Source organism: Podarcis tiliguerta, assembly GCF_965153285.1.
Source record: "Podarcis tiliguerta genome assembly, chromosome: 9".
Lineage (NCBI taxonomy): Eukaryota > Metazoa > Chordata > Lepidosauria > Squamata > Lacertidae > Podarcis > Podarcis tiliguerta.
The window spans coordinates 50131846-50150084 of NC_139542.1; the positions used below are offsets into that span (position 1 = coordinate 50131846).

Sequence of the window (18239 nt, forward strand, 5' to 3'; positions counted from 1 at the left end):
AAACACCTCAAAGCCAGACACTTTGGGAACAGCGTCCAAATTCCATCCTTTTGACATGAATCTTAGCTCAATGGCTTAATTATGCAACCATAGTTTTGTGTTCCAGCCTGTTACAAAAGGAAGGAATTTTGATTGCATGGCTCAAGGGCAGGTCACAAGCCTTCCACTGTGAGTCTGAGCCTTCAGTCACGGCAAAGCAAGTGTACGAGGCCATACCATACAGAGCTAATTTTGATGAAAAAGATGACCAGGTGAGGTTTTTCCCCCCAGTTTTAGGTATGTTATTCACAAGTGCTGGGTTTCATTTAACCAATAGATGTTGTAACTTTTAAACTCTGTCCTTCAGACTTTTACTTACAGTTTAATGGCAGCTCAGTGATTCTAAGCACCTTTATTTGGAAATTCTGTGGAATTTGACGTGACTTACTGTGACACATCTGAAGAAAGAAAGAAAGAGAAAGAAAGTCATTGAGTTTTCGATTTACTAGCCTGCTGCTACCTCCTGAAGTATTTCCCTATGTTAGCACGTACCCTCAAGTATGCTGGAGTAACCTGGTTGTTGCTGTGGCTCCCAGGAGTCCAGCCAGACCAACTTGTAAAATTTGTTTACTTTGAAAGCAGCTGCATGGGGCCTGAAGACTGCCTCAGTGGGAGAGCTGTGAAGCTGGTTGATATTGGCAGAGTTGCCCTTTGAGGTACTTGGGCCCCAAGCCATTTACAGCTTTGTAGGCTAGTATTAGCACCTCAAATTGTACTTGGTAGCTCACTGGCAGCCAGTGCAAAACTTCCAAGACTGGTGATGGCATGATCCCATCTCACCAATCCAGCAGCTGCATTCTGTGCTAGCTGCAACCTCTTGAGTTCTGTCTGTTCTCCAGCCAACAGGAATGTTGTGTTTTGAGTCTCTTGTTTTCTCTCTAATTTAACTGTATTCAAACTGCTTTCCTTTTGTCTAAATAATATTCCTGTTCATGCGCTAATACTTATATAATGTCTAAAGCAGGCATAGGAATCCTTAGGACCAGAGGCCAGATATGACCCTCTGTCAATGACCAGGAGTTGAATCCTTCATGGCTGGGTGGACTCTGAACCTTAAAGGGAAGAACATGCAGGACCATCCATGTCCCAAGGAGGTGGCACTGTGATCCACTGACTGTGGACTACACTGTACAAGACCCTTGGAGACCTAAGCTTCGCCTGCTCCATCGCAAGAGGTTACTAGAGAAGGTTGGGTCCTTTTAAGCCAAACAGCATCTTGCAGTACAGGTGGTACTAATAATCAGGCTGTAACTGACTCTATCACTATGTAAGTGTTCGGTTTCAGCTTGTTCTTTGCTGGAGCAAATTTAGAGATCTGTGTTTCGCAGCAGCAACACTGCCTTGCCCTGCCCTACATCCTGGCTGAATTTTGCCTTACACTGCAGAGGACGACATCTTCTAGGCTTCTCTTTCTGGCCCTTGGAAGTCTTCCCAGGCCACACTCCTTGACCACCGCCATCACTGGCCACACTCTGTAACTCAAATATATCTGCCTGGCTGATAAGTGTCTGAGCTCTGATGATGACTCATGTAGGTCTGGATGAGGAATAGAGAGGTGTGTGTAGAAACTGGCCTACTGTATACAGAGGTAAAATTTACATAAGTTGCTCCACCCATTTTTGCCTCTGGCCCCACCCACTACTTGTGTGTGATCGTCATAAGGTTGTCCAGAAGGAAGTGTGACCCTCAGGCTGAAAATGCTTCCTCAAACCTGATCTAAAGCATTTCCATCAGCGTCAATATGTTTTGGTATCAATGTGCTACATTTAACCTTCTGTCAGGAGTGAGTCGGCACTAAATCACACTGTTCAAAGTTAGATTTAACTCTTTATTAGCAGGAACACGATCTGCACAGACTTGGTGGAGTGTCGGGCCTAATGAGCACAGCAGCTGATCCCATGGATCAGTTGCCGAGACTGGAACTGTCTAAGTTCCCTCCTCTTCAGGGTTGTTTCCAAGCAATCAGAGACTGTGCCTGTGTGAACCCAACCTCTCCTCTGCTCTGTTCATGCCTCTTCTGGTTCCAGGAGACAAGGGGGGGGGGGGACTCGTCACAACAGGAGGGAGAGACACTTGTGACTCTGCACCAGTCTGACTCATCTCTCTCTCTCTCTGCCTCCCTCATCCCACTCTCCCGCTTCAGCTTCTGCCTCTAATTCTGGACTTCTCTCTGACACAGACTTTCCCAGCTCACTAAGTCCTGTTATTTCTTGAGCTTCCAACACCTCCTCCTCTTCCTCCCAGTCTTCTCCCTAGGACCACTCATCATTTTCGCACCACCACCAACCCAGGCTCTGAGCCTTCTTCCCTTGGGGGCTTCCCAGTTGGTTCCTCCCACCATTCATCTGCATCCAACCGGTCCCTGACACCTAGAAGTTTTTGATAAGCACATAGGAGCTTGCTCACTGATACATATTTCATTATGACATCATACAGCATGATATCATGCCAGCATTTCAACAGTATAATGGTGTAGTTTAGAATGATTTAAAGTCTAATATTCTAAGACTGAACATGTTTCTAAGAGCACTCCAAAGTGTTTTCAAATCTACAGACAGTTTTCACAGTATCCGGTGTTCAGCTGTAGTTTGACTTGAGATGCCATGGATATTTTTTTTTTCCTGGAAATATTCCAGAACTCTCTTACAAATATCTAATCTCCTGCTGGGGTATGGTGACACGCTGCCCAGGATCTGAGAGTTTAGCAGGGGGCATCTAGTCCAACCTCTGCCCAAAGGCAGGCTCACTCAATACAATAGCTGCCCAGCAGGGCAACCTATGCAACTGCAGTTCAGATTAAGGTTGTCACAAGCAGGAAACTGAACAACTATTAAATAGCTTAAGGTGATTTAAGCAGGAGATCCAAGCCACATCTTGCAGAGAAAGGCAAGAAGACACCAACTCCACATCTCCTAATGTTACTAGACAATATGACTTTGTGGGGGGGGGGGGGGAGTTAAAGAATCCTTTCCTGGTCCTATATAGAATTATCATGGAAACCTATTTATTAAAATTCACAGTACTGTCATTCTCAGTCATTTCAGAAAATCTTGATGCTCAGACGTTCTTGATTGTCCCATCAGCTACTATACTGGTGGTCTTTACTTGTGATACTGAAATTCTCATTTTCATGTAACCCGAATGATAAAGTACAGCACTGTGTAACTTACTGGAATGATGCAAATGAAGAAGACTTCACTTCCTTTATTATTATTTTTCCCTGGTGCATAATTCATCAATCTGTTGAGGTACACACATTTATGGGTGTCAGAAAATGAAGTGGAAAAAGCAGGGCTGGTTCAAAGAAGCATATTCTGTGCATTTTCTCCAACCTCAAAAGTGTTGACAACTTAGAAGAAGAAAACTGGGGATGTCAGGAAAACTGTTTAGCCACGCAACTGAAAATTGCACACCCAGCGCTAGCTCAGCAAATCCACTCCAGTGTTGGTCTTGCTGACCTTGACCATACCATGGGGGTTATTGATTCACACAGAGACATTTCACTTCAGTATTTCTCTAGCAAGCAAGAGATGGCAAGGCTAATGATGTGCAAAAGGAGAATTCCTTTTCTGTCAGAGGTGCCATTTCAGATTTCCAAGAGGGGCAAAGTGACCCATTCTCAGATAAGCTCCAAGAGTGCAAGTCTATGTGCGTTTAAACTGAATTTAATTGGGTTTACTTCTGAGTAGCATGCCTGGCCCATAATGCACTCATTTGGGAATTAGTCCCATTGGCTTTTAAGTGGGATTTACTTCGGAACAGGATTTGACTGTAGATTGCCTAATAATAAACAAATAAATAACAATGCTGTGTGTTTTATAAGCATTTGCTATGGCTACTCTTTATACTTCCTAATATAGTTGTACCTTGGTTTTCGAACAGCTTAGTTCTTGGTTTGGCTCCCAAACGCTCCAAACCCGGAAGTGACTGTTCCGGTTTGCGAACTATTTTTGGAAGCTGAATGTCTTATGGGGCTTCCATGGCTTCAGATTGGTTGCAGGAGCTTCCTGCAGCCAATCAGAAGCCATGCTTTGGTTTCCGAACTTTTTGGAAGTTGAACGGACTTCCAGAACGGATTCTATTCAACTTCCAAGGTACGACTGCAACTCTTGCATTATTGTAAGCACAGGACAAATATTTTCTGCTTTTATAGGGGATAAATGCTTTTGTGTTCAACACCTAGAGCACATAACTCAATTTAATAGATTATTATAACAACTATCATTAAGTAGAAACATAAATGATATGGGATGGAGGGGGCGTTGTCTGTCCCCTGCTTTCTGTGACTAATATTTGGTTTTGCTCATATGTTGTGAGGCGGGACAGCATTACCAGGGGTTACCATGGACACATGTAGAAAAATGTGGTACCAATACTCAGTTTATAACCATGCTGGAGTGGATTAGCATGCATCTGTAGCAAGAAAAAACCTGCCGTTTTAGGCGCATGGTGCCATGCCCATTTACAAAGACACATTTGTTGTGTTTTTGCAGTAAATCAAAGTTCTTCATGAAATAGGAGGTGAGAAGATTCAGGTAGAAATTGTGTTTCTAACTCTAGTATAACAATGGCTGCAATCCTTCAGCCCCTAACTTGGAAGTAAGCCACATAGAGCCCACTGAGGCTTACCTATGATGGACATGCATGTGATTGCACTGCAAGGCTGCAATCCTATAAAAATTTTCTTGGGGGAAGGTGTACTGAGCATAGTGGAATTCAGCTTTGAATAAACACCCACAGGCTTCTTATAACATTTTATTTTAGAGTGAGGGCTGAGATTAGTTTCCTCCTGTTTTAATATTCCAGGCATTGACCTTGGCCTGTTCTCTTGGCAATCAGTTTGTTACAGTTTAATTTAGACAGGGGAAAATAGGGTTGTATTAGCAGTAATGGGGAAGGGTAGGGAAGAATGACAACCATAAGAGTGTCAGCAAAAATGGGATGCATTGTGTTGTAAATGGAGGCTTTCGAGGCTTGAAGCTCTCAAATGAATTTGCTCTGACAGCTATTCCATTTGACAGCATGCACAGTGCAACCACACATACACAGAGGCAACATTTCACTTCACTGCTGTATTCATAGATAAGAATGATCTACTTATGCATGCAGTTCTGATGGCATCTTAGATGAAATACAGTCTAGTGTTTTAAATGAATTTATAGACAAGGATTGGGTCCCTCTAGATGTCAAGACTGATACTTACTTATTCAGAAGTGTGGCTCTTTCCGTTGTTCTTAGTAATACACAAAATGATTCACCATTAGAAATTGTACAGTTTTGTGGTTTCGGTATGGTCTGTTGATAGCAGTTTATTGTGGGCTTTGTGCTGGTTTCAGCAATGTTTGAATTAACAGAAGTATTGTTGGTTTAGTTGGTTTTAATATACTGTTGTATTTTGTATGTATCTTTTTGCAAAACACTTTGGGAAGGTTTTTGTTTTTTTTTACTGCTAAATAAAACAAATTTATATAAATAGATAAATATAAAGCATTGAGACTTTATCAGAATTAGACAAAATGCTCTCTCTCCATGCTCCTATTGAAAACATTCTAAGAGCTTGTGGGGTGTTATAATGGATTGGACAAAGTGAATTTTTTTTTTTTAATATAGCAGACAGATGAATAATTGGAAGTTCTTTACTTTCTGACTTATTTTTTCTATCTTTCTCTTTAACGTCTTTTCTGTTCTTTATATTTCTTTCTTTTCCCCCTTCTTTACACTCCCCCACCTTCTGTGTTTTTATTGTATTTATCGAAAAGTCTTGGTTTAGTTAAAAAATGGGGAAATTTATCAAGTTTTGTATTTTTTCCCCTAGAACCCTTAATAAAATTTATTTATTTATTAAAAGGGAACATTTTAAGAGCTTAGATAGCTGCCACTCATTTGTATAGTACACTTGAAGTAGTTAGTGGCTGTATAACAGCAGTTGCTTTTTGTGATGCTCTTCATGTGGGTTGAATGTAGTAGTTCATGTTATACAGTTATGTAGATGTTCCTTGGATTTTTAAAATTATTGCATTTCCACCCCAACTTTCCTCCAGGGAGCTTAAGGTGGCATACACTGTTCTCCCCCCTCTCTATTTTACCGTCACAGCAACCATGTAAGATAGGTTAGGCTAAGAGGCAGTGACTGGCCCAAGGTTACCCAGTGAGCTTCATGGCTGAGCAGGGACTGAAATTCTGGTCTCCAAGGTCCTAGGCGAACACTCGTCTAAACCATTACAGCACACTGGCTCTCGAGGATACCTTGAGTAGGATCAAATTAAAGGAGTCAAGACTTTATTCTAAGGCCAATAACTTATTTTTACTCTGAGTTCTGGCACCTTCTAGCTTTGGACCTGGCCATCTTTGCCTCCCTGTCTCTTTGCCCAGCCACCATTTTGTTTTCAAATTAACAACATACAATACAGCGGGCTTTTTAGAGCTAAAGTGCTGCAGTATAGGTGTGTGTGTGTGTGTGTGTGTGTGTGTGTAAAAGACACAGAGAGATTGAACATTTGGTCCCTTGTTGAGAGACTGTTTTTAAGCTCCTAGCTGTCTGAAATATCCTATCTTTTTTCTGAAAAGGGCACCGTGCAAAGGCTTATGCAAACTGACCACATCAGATTCTGGGGCAGAAGGGGTATTTTATCAGTTTCTCCCAGCCATTGGGACCACATTTGCTGGTGATGATGGTGGTTGTAGTCTAAAAGAAAGAAAGAAAGAAAGAAAGAAAGAAAGAAAGAAAGAAAGAAAGAAAGATTGCACCTGGTAGGGGAAGGTTGAGGTAAAGAAATCGCTCTCAACAAACTTCATCTGTTGATTATATTTGTGTTGCTACAGTTCTTAAGTATTAGCCCTTCTTCTGGTGAAATTAATGCCAAACTTCCATTCAGTATGACTCTGAACATGAAATTTATTTGGCCTGAAGAATTTACTGCTTGTAAAATCGTACCTTAGAAGTCGAACAAAATCTGTTCTGGGAGTCCATTCAACTTCCAAAACATTTGGAAACCAACGCGCGGCTTCTGATTGGCTGCAGAAAGCTCCTGCAGCAAACTGGAAGTTGCAGAAGCTGTGCTGGACGTTCGGCTTCCGAAAACTGTTCGAAAACCAGAACGCTCACTTTCGGGTTTCAATCCTTCTGGAGCAAAGGTGTTCGAGATCCAAGGTACGACCGTATTCACAAAATCCTCAGAGAGCGGTGTGTGTGTGTGTGTGTGTGTGTGTGTGCTAACATGCTTAAATTCTGTGCAAAGTTAAGGTTGCCATCTAGTGGTTCGAGATTAGAACAGTGGGCTGCAAATTCCTTTGTACCAAGAGCTCAAGGGACAACCATGAGATGAGATGAGATGAGATGAAATTAAATGCAACAGAGGTGCTTACCCCTGCAGACCCAGAGTTAGTGGGTTCCAGACTGACTACAGATTGAGTTTGTTTTCCCTGTCAATACAGGCTTCTTTATTCCTGAGCTTCAACATTTGTTTGGAGCATAGATCATGCTCTCAAGGCTGCTTCTGTGCATGGGGCTTTTAATATCTGCTCCAGAGGATCTGCACAATTTAGCCCAAAATAAACATGTTTCTATGCATTTTATCCTAAAATGGGCATTTTATATGCATTTTAATCTAAAACACACATTCTTGCACACATTTTTGTTATTTTGAGACAAACACTGTATCACAATACTTGGAGAATTGTGAAATGTGTATGGGAAGTGCAAATCAGGTCACTTTGCTTAAAAATACAGGCAGAAATAAATCCTTGAGCATAGTAACGCACAAGTAGAGTTGGGGCACTTGTACTGTCAATGAGCTTTTAGGCCAATATAGATGTTTACATTCTCCTTTCAAGACTGATTGAAGCAGGAGCCTCTTTAAGCATGTTGTGAAAGTGCCATTAATTCTCGTTATCATTTCTCTTTCTCCCTCTGTGAGGCAAAAGCTGGGCTGCATGGTCGGTGAGAAATTAGGTGCACATCGGAAGGCCCTGTGCTTATACTGAATTCCTAGAAATCTATTTGTGGTATGTTTTCTCACTGACTGCACAGAAGCTCATTAGAGTAGATACAATGGTTGTCAGTTTGATCTATGCAATACCATCAACAACAGTACATCTTTGTTTTTTCCTAAGTTTTTCTTGGGTGTGTGTGTGGTTGCTATGCTGGTAGTCTGGCCTCCATTTTGCATTTACCACAATGCCCCTGACCTACTATTGTTAGCATCCATCTATCCCAATATATAATGAAAAAGTGTATCTTCAGGGGTGAAGTCAAACTGTTGTAGAGTTACAGCGTCTGCTGTGGCTGTAGAGACTGATACGGGAGACATGTTTTGTTACAGCCAAGGCAGAGGAAGGTGTCCAGTTGTGTGTTTCTTCTTTCTACACATTTCTCCTCTGGTCGCTGCTGTGGATACACAACTCAACTGTCTGTCTGCAGGGGTTTCCCATACGGAGAGGTTAATGTTGCCCTACTATCATTCCAGGATATGGGGGGAGGAACAGGTAGGAGGGAGGAAATAGTTTCTTCCACAAAAAAGGTGGCAGATATTTAGAGAATATCATTGTGCAGAACTGCCTTTTTTGAGGGCCAGGGACAAAACAAAACTGCTCAGGAAAAGCTCTCCTGAGAAATTTCAGTTAAGCTCTTAAGCAGACATAAACAAGTTTGTACTTGCACAGTAATTGATTGCCGTTATTTCCACCCATGTAAACATTATGTTGACACATAGCACTGTTAGCAAACCACTAGATGGAGGTATTGCACAGGATTTCAGACATCATCCACAAGCAACTACATATGTATATTTACCTACATCCTATCTACCCCATTTTCTGGTACTCATTCCTGCAAATCTCTTTTCTGTTCTCTCTCTCTCTCTCTCTCTCTCTCTCTCTCTCCCCATTTTCAGCAGATTTGGGAGACACCTTTTAATATTTGTTTTATTTGTACACTTTTCTTACCACAATCAAGAGAATGACACTAACACCACATTAGAATCAGACATATTGGCAAACAGGGCTTTTTTTTCTCTAGAAGAAAAGGTATCAGAACTCACAGCCAACAGACTTTTGTACGAGTAATACAGGGGATTTCTCATTTATGCAGGAGTTACTGGTAAAGCCCATTGCTTTTTTTGTACAACTTAAGGAGACAGAAATAGTGGCTAATCCATTTACGCAATAGCACATCTTTCCTCCTCTGCGAAAATGGTTGTGAGAAAAGGTGGGCACTTGCTTGCTTAGAAAACCTATCCCCCCCCCCCCCCAAGTAGGGAATGGGAATGAGGAGAAAGAATTCCGGAAATTTCTCTGGAATTTGAAAGTTATCCTGTACAACTTTCTTTGCACGTACGTTTGGAGCGTTGCATTTGTGTTTGGAGTATTCATCACAGTACTCAACTAAGTTCTTCTCAGAGAAAACCTGTTGAAATTAATGAACCTAAATCAATCATGTCTATTTACTTCAATGGGTCTGCTATGAGTAGGATTGCATACCACACACTTATGCCAGAATACATGTGTGGGGTGAGGAAAAACTGGTAAGGTGGAAGAGAAGAGGTAATTCTGGAGGCTTCTGTTGAAATGAGTGGGGTGTGTATGTTGTTCAATGTTTCCATTGTTCTCCTGTACTCTTTGCACAATATCCCATTTCCTTCGAAAGAGACGTTTTTTAGCAATATCATCACATTGGCACCACCATAGTAGTGAAGTTAGAATTGCATCCTAAGTGTGTGTGTGTGTTCCTAAGTTTTCCATTTACTTTGGAGGAGATGTTTTTAACCAATGTTATCACTGGCATCATTATAGCAGTACTGGGGTTAGGACTGCAGCCTGTGTGTGCTGCTGGATGCTTTTGTTATCTCATTCATTATCGTTATTATTCTGATCACAACACACTATAGATGGCCTATTGAAATTAATAGTTCTAACTCAGTCATGGCTATTAAAAGCGGGCCTACTCTGAGCAAAATTCATTTGAATACCAAAGTGCGTGCAAACTTGGGGGGGGGCAATCTCATAGCTTACCATCATAGCACATAGTGTCACAGTCTGGTTCACAGGTGATCAAAGTCCCAGCTGGAGACATCAGGAGCGGGGACAAGATGGTGGGGTGGGAGCAGGAATGGGAGTCCAGAAGCCAGGAGTCAGGAAGCCAAGGGTCAGGAAGCAAGGAGTCACGAAGTCATGGGTCCGAGGATCAAGAAGCAAGGAGTTACGAAGTCATGGGTCCGAGGATCAAGAAGCAAGGAGTTACGAAGTCATGGGTCCGAGGATCAAGAAGCAAGGAGTTACGAAGTCAGGGGTCCGAGGATCAAGAAGCAAGGAGTTACGAAGTCAGGGGTCCGAGGATCAAGAAGCAAGGAGTTACGAAGTCATGGGTCCGAGGATCAAGAAGCAAGGAGTTACGAAGTCATGGGTCCGAGGATCAAGAAGCAAGGAGTTACGAAGTCAGGGGTCCGAGGATCAAGAAGCAAGGAGTTACGAAGTCAGGGGTCCGAGGATCAAGAAGCAAGGAGTTACGAAGTCAGGGGTCCGAGGATCAAGAAGCAAGGAGTTACGAAGTCAGGGGTCCGAGGATCAAGAAGCAAGGAATCAAGAAGCCAAACACAGCAAGGAAGGGAACGTGTTGCTGTGGCAAAGAGCTGAAGGGAAATGCTGACCTTATATCCCTTCCTGGCTCTTGCCACCAGGTGCTGTGAGTTACCAATTGGCCTCACCTGTGCGGCCGTGCCTTGCCTCTTCAGAACAAACTTAGGAAGGCTCCAGTCCTGCAAAGTCCTACTGGTCACAGGGCCTGGCTCCTGCACACACTCCTGACACATAGTTTAGCAAGGTACTAAGTATTTGTAAGAATGCAGTTCTTTAATTTTCACAGTATCTTTGCAAGATAGGGAGAAAACAAGTACACCTTGGCCCTGCTCAGTGGCCCCACTGGCAATGCCCTCATGACCTCAACCAGGTCTAGTGGGCACTGCTGATACGGGGTACCACTTCAAATAAGATCATTGCAACCTCAAGAAACATGGCCATGGAGGACCCTTCAGCAGCTGAAGACAACTTCTCAACATGAAAGGAAATACTAGAGGGTTGTATAATTTGAGAGCCTTCCTCAAAGATATCTCATAGAGTTGGAAGGGACCCTGAGGATCATCTCGTCCAACCCCTTGCAATGCAGGGATATGCAGCCTTGAAATCTCAATTAGATGACAAGTGCCATATATGCCAAATAATTGCCCCTGCTTTCCCCCGCCATGAGGTCACTTGCTGGGATAGCCACATTTCCCCCAAGCATGAGATGAATACACTCAGAAAAATGACAGTTAAATGTTGGAACCGATTATGTAGCACTTCATGTGGATCCCAGTACATGAATACAAACCATTGGTGTACATGCAGCCTCAAATGGGAAGTGATCCTGATCCTGTTGTTTAATGCTTTAAAAAAAAGCCCACCTCAAACTGGTAAACCCGACAAAAGTGGGAAGCTCTTTATGAGTGTGTAGGACAACATTCAGACAGTATCATGCATACAAAAAGATACTTCCTTACACATGAAATGCCACTTCTTTCATTTTCTGCCTCGAGGGGCAAGGCAAGGAAACGAAAGAACTTATTTCACTTTATTATTATTATTAATAGCTTAAAATAACTACAGCCTTTACCTTCTATTTTATATTAAACATTCATATTTTGGAATGAATTATTATTATTAATAATAGTAATAGGTCTCAGGGTGGTTCATAAGATAAAATCACAATATAAAACCACAAAAAGTACATAATACATACATTATATACTCACCCCTGTTACAATTTTGGTCCCAGTCAAACTAGCTGTAGTATGTTGTCTCTTAAGGAATAATCATGGCCTAACCATCTCTGTCCATTACAGGTATGTGTGGTAGATTAATCGATTACAGCTTTAGTATCAGGGTACAATCTCACTTCCCCCTCCAATTGGCCGGCGAAATTGAGTCAGGCTGGCCAAGAGAACGGAGAGCTGTGATCTCCTGTATTTTCTCATTTTTTGTAATAAAGAAACAAAAAAACAAGCAACCCCCACCTTGGGTGAAGTGATTCAGTTTAGGGCTGCAGAACAGCGTGGGGTGAAGGCCACAGTTGTGTGGCACACATTCTAATGGGGAATTCATGGTACAAATACAATTGCATACCATGCCTCCTAGGTTTTCCTAAGCTGGTGCGGAATCAAGGTATCCTGTCAACAACTTGCTTTTCTTATTCCTATCAAGCCATCGTGTGGATTAATATGGATTCTGAGTCCATCTGACATACCTCACCTTGCTGCAACAGCCCTGCAGTCATAGAAGAGGAGTTTGGATTTGATATCCCGCCTTTCACTCCCTTTAAGGAGTCTCAAAGCGGCTAACAATCTCCTTTCCCTTCCTCCCCCACAACAAACATTCTGTGAGGTGAGTGGGGCTGAGAGACTTCAAAGAAGCGTGACTAGACCAAGGTCACCCAGCAGCTGCATGTGGAGGAGTGGAGACGCGAACCTGGTTCACCAGATTACAAGTCTACAGCTCTTAACCACTACACCACACTGGCTCTAGTCTCATTTAAACATGATCCTGGGAAATAATGAAGAATGGAACCGTGTGGTGCTGCACATGCTGATTCCTTATTTAAACTGGACACTCCTACATATGGAATGTTAAGCCTGACATTGTATATTCTCAACTGCACTATGGATTCCTTTGTGGGCTTCTGCAGCACATACAGGTGAGGCCACCAGGTTAAATTATAGCCCTGTTCATGTGGTACTTGCCAACTTCTAGGGGCCACTCCAATATAATATTTGAGGGACCTGGGGTCCCCTAAAATTGATAGGTATAGTACAAAGGTTGTAATGCCTATGTTATAGAACCATAGAGTTGGAAAGGACTCCAAGGGTCATCTAGTCCAACCCCCTGCAATGCAAGGATATCAGCTAAAGCATCCATGACAGATGGCCATCCAACCTTTGCTTTAAAAACTCCAAAGAAGGGAGACCGTCCCACTGTCGAACAGCTCTTACTGTCTTGATGGGATGGTTGCCTTTCTGCCTTTCCCTTGGTTTCCCTTGATGTTTTGCCTGCTGGGGTAAGTGCAGATATATTTATATAGTTTGGTAGTATTTTCTGGTTTTAATTTATATATATATATATTTACTCTGGAGTTCCATAGTGAGGACATCATGATTAGCATCAGCAGCCCTGTGAAGGTTTTTTTTAAAACCAGTCCTACTTCCATATATCTTCCCATTTAATCCAGGTTACTTTGGGGCAGGGATTGGATGGCATTTTGATGAGAATCCATGCATGAGCAGCAAAATTAAAAATAAATAAATGCATGCATGAGCAGCAACAAGTCCATTGCCAATTATAGGGCAGTACAGACCATTCTTCTGTGGCATTCTTCATAGCCTGAGTGGTGCTCTACCCTAAGCAAGGAATGCATATGGTGGAGGGAGAAGTTCCTCCCTGTTATATAAAAGGTAAAGGGACCCCTGACCATTAGGTCCAGTCGTGACCGACTCTGGGGTTGCAGCGCTCATCTCACTTTATGGGCCGAGGGAGCCGGCATACAGCTTCTGGGTCATGTGGCCAGCATGACTAAGCTGCTTCTGGTGAACCAGAGCAGCGCACGGAAACACCGTTTGCCTTCCTGCTGGAGCAGCACCTATTTATCTACTTGCACTTTGACGTGGTTTCAAACTGCTAGGTTGGCAGGAGCAGGGACCAAGCAACGGGAGCTCACCCTGTCGCGGGGATTCGAACCACCAACCTTCTGATTGGCAAGTCCTAGGCTCTGTGGTTTAACCCACAGCGCCACCCGCGTCCCTTCCCTGTTATATAGATCGGGTCAATTCAATGGGCTGAATAAAGCATGAATAAAGATTTGTTTTCGTTGCCTGCATGCAGCATAAAGAAAACTGCTCTCAAACTCTCTAAGTGCTAAAGTAAGGGTATTTTCAATCCTGTTTACCCTGGCCTTTGACAACAGAGATATGTATCTTATTCCTGTGGTTGTAATTTGTTTCAAACTGTTTTTAATAATGAATTCTAAATTGCCAGAGCCCAGCGTGGAATCTTTTGGTGAAGGGCAGGTAAGAAATCTAAATAATAATACTAATCCTCAGCATGCTATAAAAACATGCTCCATTTGTGTGTGCAAGTGTGCTTTACCAAGAAAAACAAATCTTCAAGGGTGAAATTTTTGTTGTAGGTCACTTAAAATGTGCTATCTGAAAGTTCTAAGTGCAGAGGAGAACAAGGAAGTGAGCCAAACAGATGGGCTGTGCTTGAAGTTTGCAGGGCAGGAGAGGGGAAAACGAAAGTAGGAGGCTTTATCCTTTCTTCCTGCTTTTCTTGCCACTCCAGAGTCCTGCCTTCTTTCCTTTGTTCCAGATGAGTCAGATTGTGCAGGCCTCTTTGAGTTCCTGGTATATTTAAGAGAAAGTTTTGGAGATAGTTAGCAAAGAGCTGCAGTGCCAGGAATGTGTTGATCAGCCTCTGAAGTTGCTTGAACAGAGTGGAGAACAATCAGGCTGCAAAGAAATATAAAGTAAGTATAATTATCATGGTAGTTATTTTTTATGGGACAGCTTTCAGAACAGAATTCTTTCATTCCTTCCAGCCTCCTGCAGGCCCTTCATTCATGCCTGAACTCAGTTTCAGTCTTGCAATTTTAAAAAAAGCATTGCATTCTAGTTGGAGCGCAAAAACAAACAGACAAACAAACAAAAACCGGCATTCAAAGAGGGATGTTTAGAACGTTGTAGCAATTTTGGCAGACCTCAAAGCAAACTGAGCTGGAATAAAAATAGAAGAGGAAGCAATACTTTTTCTCTGTAACGCCACAGAAAAGAAACAAGTATTTGTTTTGAGAGTTTAGGAAGGTATCGGTTCTGTATAGTCTGGTGTTGCTCAAACTTTCTCCAGTTTGGGCAGCGGTGTTGATATACAGTTTGAGCCCACCCTTGCCAGAAATCAAGGTCTTTTGATTAAAAACAAGAAAAAGAGCCAGCCCCTTCCCAGGTCCCAAGAAGAAGAAAAGAGTTTCCCCAAAGGTTAACATGAAAATCCTAGCCATACTGTAATCTGCAATATTTATATTAACCTGTTTCAAGGGTCTTGTTCCCATGATCTGTGGTAGTGAAATCTAGTGTAGTGCATAAGTCCTCTTAAAATCAGTGTTTGCTTCTGGAATGTTTACTGCTGAATAAAAACATGCAAAGGCTTCAGCTGAGGAGGTTCCAGATTTCAGGGTTCATAGCTGCAGCTCTGGTATAACCTGGAGAAGTTCAGTCCAGGTTCAGGCTCTCTCCACTTGTTAGATCCTTCAGTATTTTGCAGGTGACAAGTGGTATACAGCAAAGACTCCATGGCCATCCTTCCTTCTGTTTTCAGTGTAACAAACTGCTGAAAGCACATTTCTGCCTGCTGGTGGAGCGTTGCCAGCTTACTAACCAATCCTTTGCTACTGTGCTTCAGTTGTGGCTTCCTGCAGATCACAATCGTGGTTAAACGGTCCCAAGTGCTGGAGGTTTGAAAAACTGGCAGCCCCGCTTGTTAAGAGGAATTGTTCAGGGGGAATCGCACATTATTTTGAGGGAGACATTGGTTTGCACAACTAAAGTGGTATGTTTGGCCCAGTGCCACAAACCCACTTTTTTATTTAATGGACTTCTTCTTCTTGTTGTTGTTGTTAGGGAAGTGATGGGGGAATTGCACTGAAAAGTGTGGGTTGAGTGAATGATTAGCAGGGAGACATGTTAACGCCCCTCAAGCAAATCTGTACGAATGCGCATTGTTATATAACTGCTCCAATAAGCAAATCAAGGTGAGGGTTCAGTATAGACTGGTCATAGTCTTGCCAGCTTTGGGCAAGCAAATCAGGAGGTATGCTGAATAAGGAAGGTGCTCTGGAGCAGCCTTTAGTTTGCAAAAGCCACTGGCTTCTGAAGCAGGGTTGCTAGTCCTAACCGTTTCCTTTTTATGGTCAGCTTACTAACATAGTGGAAGGGTAGTCCTGGGTTGTGGTTGTTTTTTAAAGGCAAATTAGGGACTGTGATTTACCAAAGACAAGCACCAGAAAGCAGGAAGTGTGCCTTACAGACTGATAAGGTACCAATGAAAAGTATTGGTAGGTCCCATCCTACCCTTCCACTTTACATAGGATTTGTTTCAATTAGCCCCCTACTTCACTTCTCAGATTTTCATACTAGGGTTTCCAAAATTGTGATCCACGAGCTTCACTCAGGTGGTTTGCATTATATCTGTGGATTTGTGGCTGAAGACAGGAGATAGCACACCCATCATGTTAAACGTCCATGTTGATTTTTAATTGTATTTTATTGCATATTTTATTTTTATATTGTATATTGTTGTATTATTGTTGTTGTTGTTGTTATTATTGTTACTGTTATTATTATTATTATTATTATTATTATTATTATTATTATTTAATTAATAATAATACCCTGCCCATCTGGCTGGGTTACCCCAGCCACTCTTAGATCACAGTTTGAATTCTATGGCAGAAAAACCAAGACCTGCAGCAATTTTCAAGTGCTCCATGAGAAAAAAGGGTTTGAGAGCCACTGTTCTAAACCATACTGAACAGCCTTTTAGCCTAAGCTCCTGCTGTACTTAGATCCTTATTGCACTCACTAGCTTGCTGCAACTTACTGGATCCATGACAGCTACTCTACCCTTTTGTGGTCCTATATTCTGTACTTTCTAACCCCTCTCCCCCAGACTGGTCCATGATGTGAATGACAAAAGATTAGTGCAAAACCAGGACCTGTTGCTTCCTCCATTGTGTACAGAAGTGGCCCTGGGGACATGGTCCTGGCTTTCCAGGACAAAATGATGAGTGAAAATGCTTGGTAGCTTGCAAGCCTGTTTTCCGGTAAGGTGCTGACGGTATTTTAGAATGACATAAATTCTGATACAGATAAGCAGAACTCCATCATACCCAATGCAAAGGAAGCCATTTATGCTCCAAGCTATTAAAATACATTCTTTCCCCTCAAATAATTCTGGGCACTGTGGTTTACCTCCCGCAGAGCTAGAATTCCCAGCAACCCTTAACAAACTACTGTGCCCAGAATGCTTTGAGCAGGGAAATTGCTTCGAAGGTATAAAGTGTACGCAGAAAACAGCATGATAAGTCTCTTTTTTAAGCATTTGGGGTATAAGAATATTGCATCAAGGTTAACACTAGGATCTTTTTAAATAAACAGAACTTTGAAACTTGTGGCCATGAAACAAGGAGAGGAACTTAAAAGCAGATGTCAAACTGTTAAAGGCACTTTTGTATAGAATCCCCCCCCCCTTTCAGTATAAGGCACACATATTCAACACACTCACCCCTGTAAGCCACACTGGCTATGCCAGTCCCAGTGCTTAAGCCTGCTAGTCAAAATACCCAGCAAGGCACTAGTGGGATCTGGTGTGTGTGAGAGAAAATCAAAGTCAGCAATGGTTTTTCTTAAATGTCCTAAGATACTGCCTTTCCTTTGGTTCAGCACTGCAGTTGAACCAAGGCTTTGTACACACAACTGTATCCCTATGAAAGGTGCCTGCCAAAAACACTGGCCACTTTCTACCTAGCCAATCTTATTTAATTTGTGCTACCTGAGGGGCAGGGACGTGGATGGTGCTGTGGGTTAAACCGCAGAGCCTAGGACTTGCTGATCAGAAGGTCGGCGGTTCGAATCCCCACGACGGGGTGAGCTCCTGTTGCTCGGTCCCAGCTCCTGCCAACCTAGCAGTTCAAAAGCACGTCAAAGTGCAAATAGATAAATAGGTATTGCTCCGGCGGGAAGGCGTTTCCATGCGCTGCTCTGGTTCGCCAGAAGCGGTTCAGTCATGCTGTCCACATGACCCGGAAGCTGTCTGTGGACAAATGCCAGCTCCCTTGGCCCATAGAGCGAGATGAGCGCCGCAACCCCAGAGTCGAGTCACGACTGGACCTAATAGTCAGGGGTACCTTTACCTTTTACCTGAGGGGCAAGAAGAGATACCAAAGAAGTAGGGGGGAAGGCCCTTCCTTTGGTTCTTCACAATTTCTCTCTGTTTTCCAAACATGCTTTCCTAAAAGCTAAACCCAAGTCACCACTTAGGTTTCTGCTCTTTGGTGCACATCCAGCGATGGTGTTTCCTACTGACCTCCTCTAGAAGGCAAACTGCTCAAGGGAGAGAACACATTTCCT

The 18239-nt window shown here is 42.7% G+C and overlaps 1 protein-coding gene and 1 long non-coding RNA gene across 3 annotated transcripts in view; one reads left to right on the forward strand and one right to left on the reverse strand.

Moving 5' to 3' along the window:
* Positions 1 to 18239, forward strand: part of TLR3 (toll like receptor 3) — a 112937-nt gene that overhangs the window by 85903 nt on the left and 8795 nt on the right. For both annotated transcript variants that reach the window (XM_083458126.1, XM_083458125.1), the window contains one exon: positions 14428 to 14584. The gene's annotated coding sequence lies outside the window, so the exon portion shown is untranslated. The remainder of the gene's footprint in view (positions 1 to 14427; positions 14585 to 18239) is intronic.
* LOC310685739 lies at positions 267 to 10314 on the reverse strand. The gene is made up of 3 exons (XR_014515457.1): positions 10048 to 10314; positions 3210 to 3279; positions 267 to 437 (listed from the first exon to the last, which is right to left on the reverse strand). It is a non-coding gene; the product is annotated as an uncharacterized lncRNA (long non-coding RNA).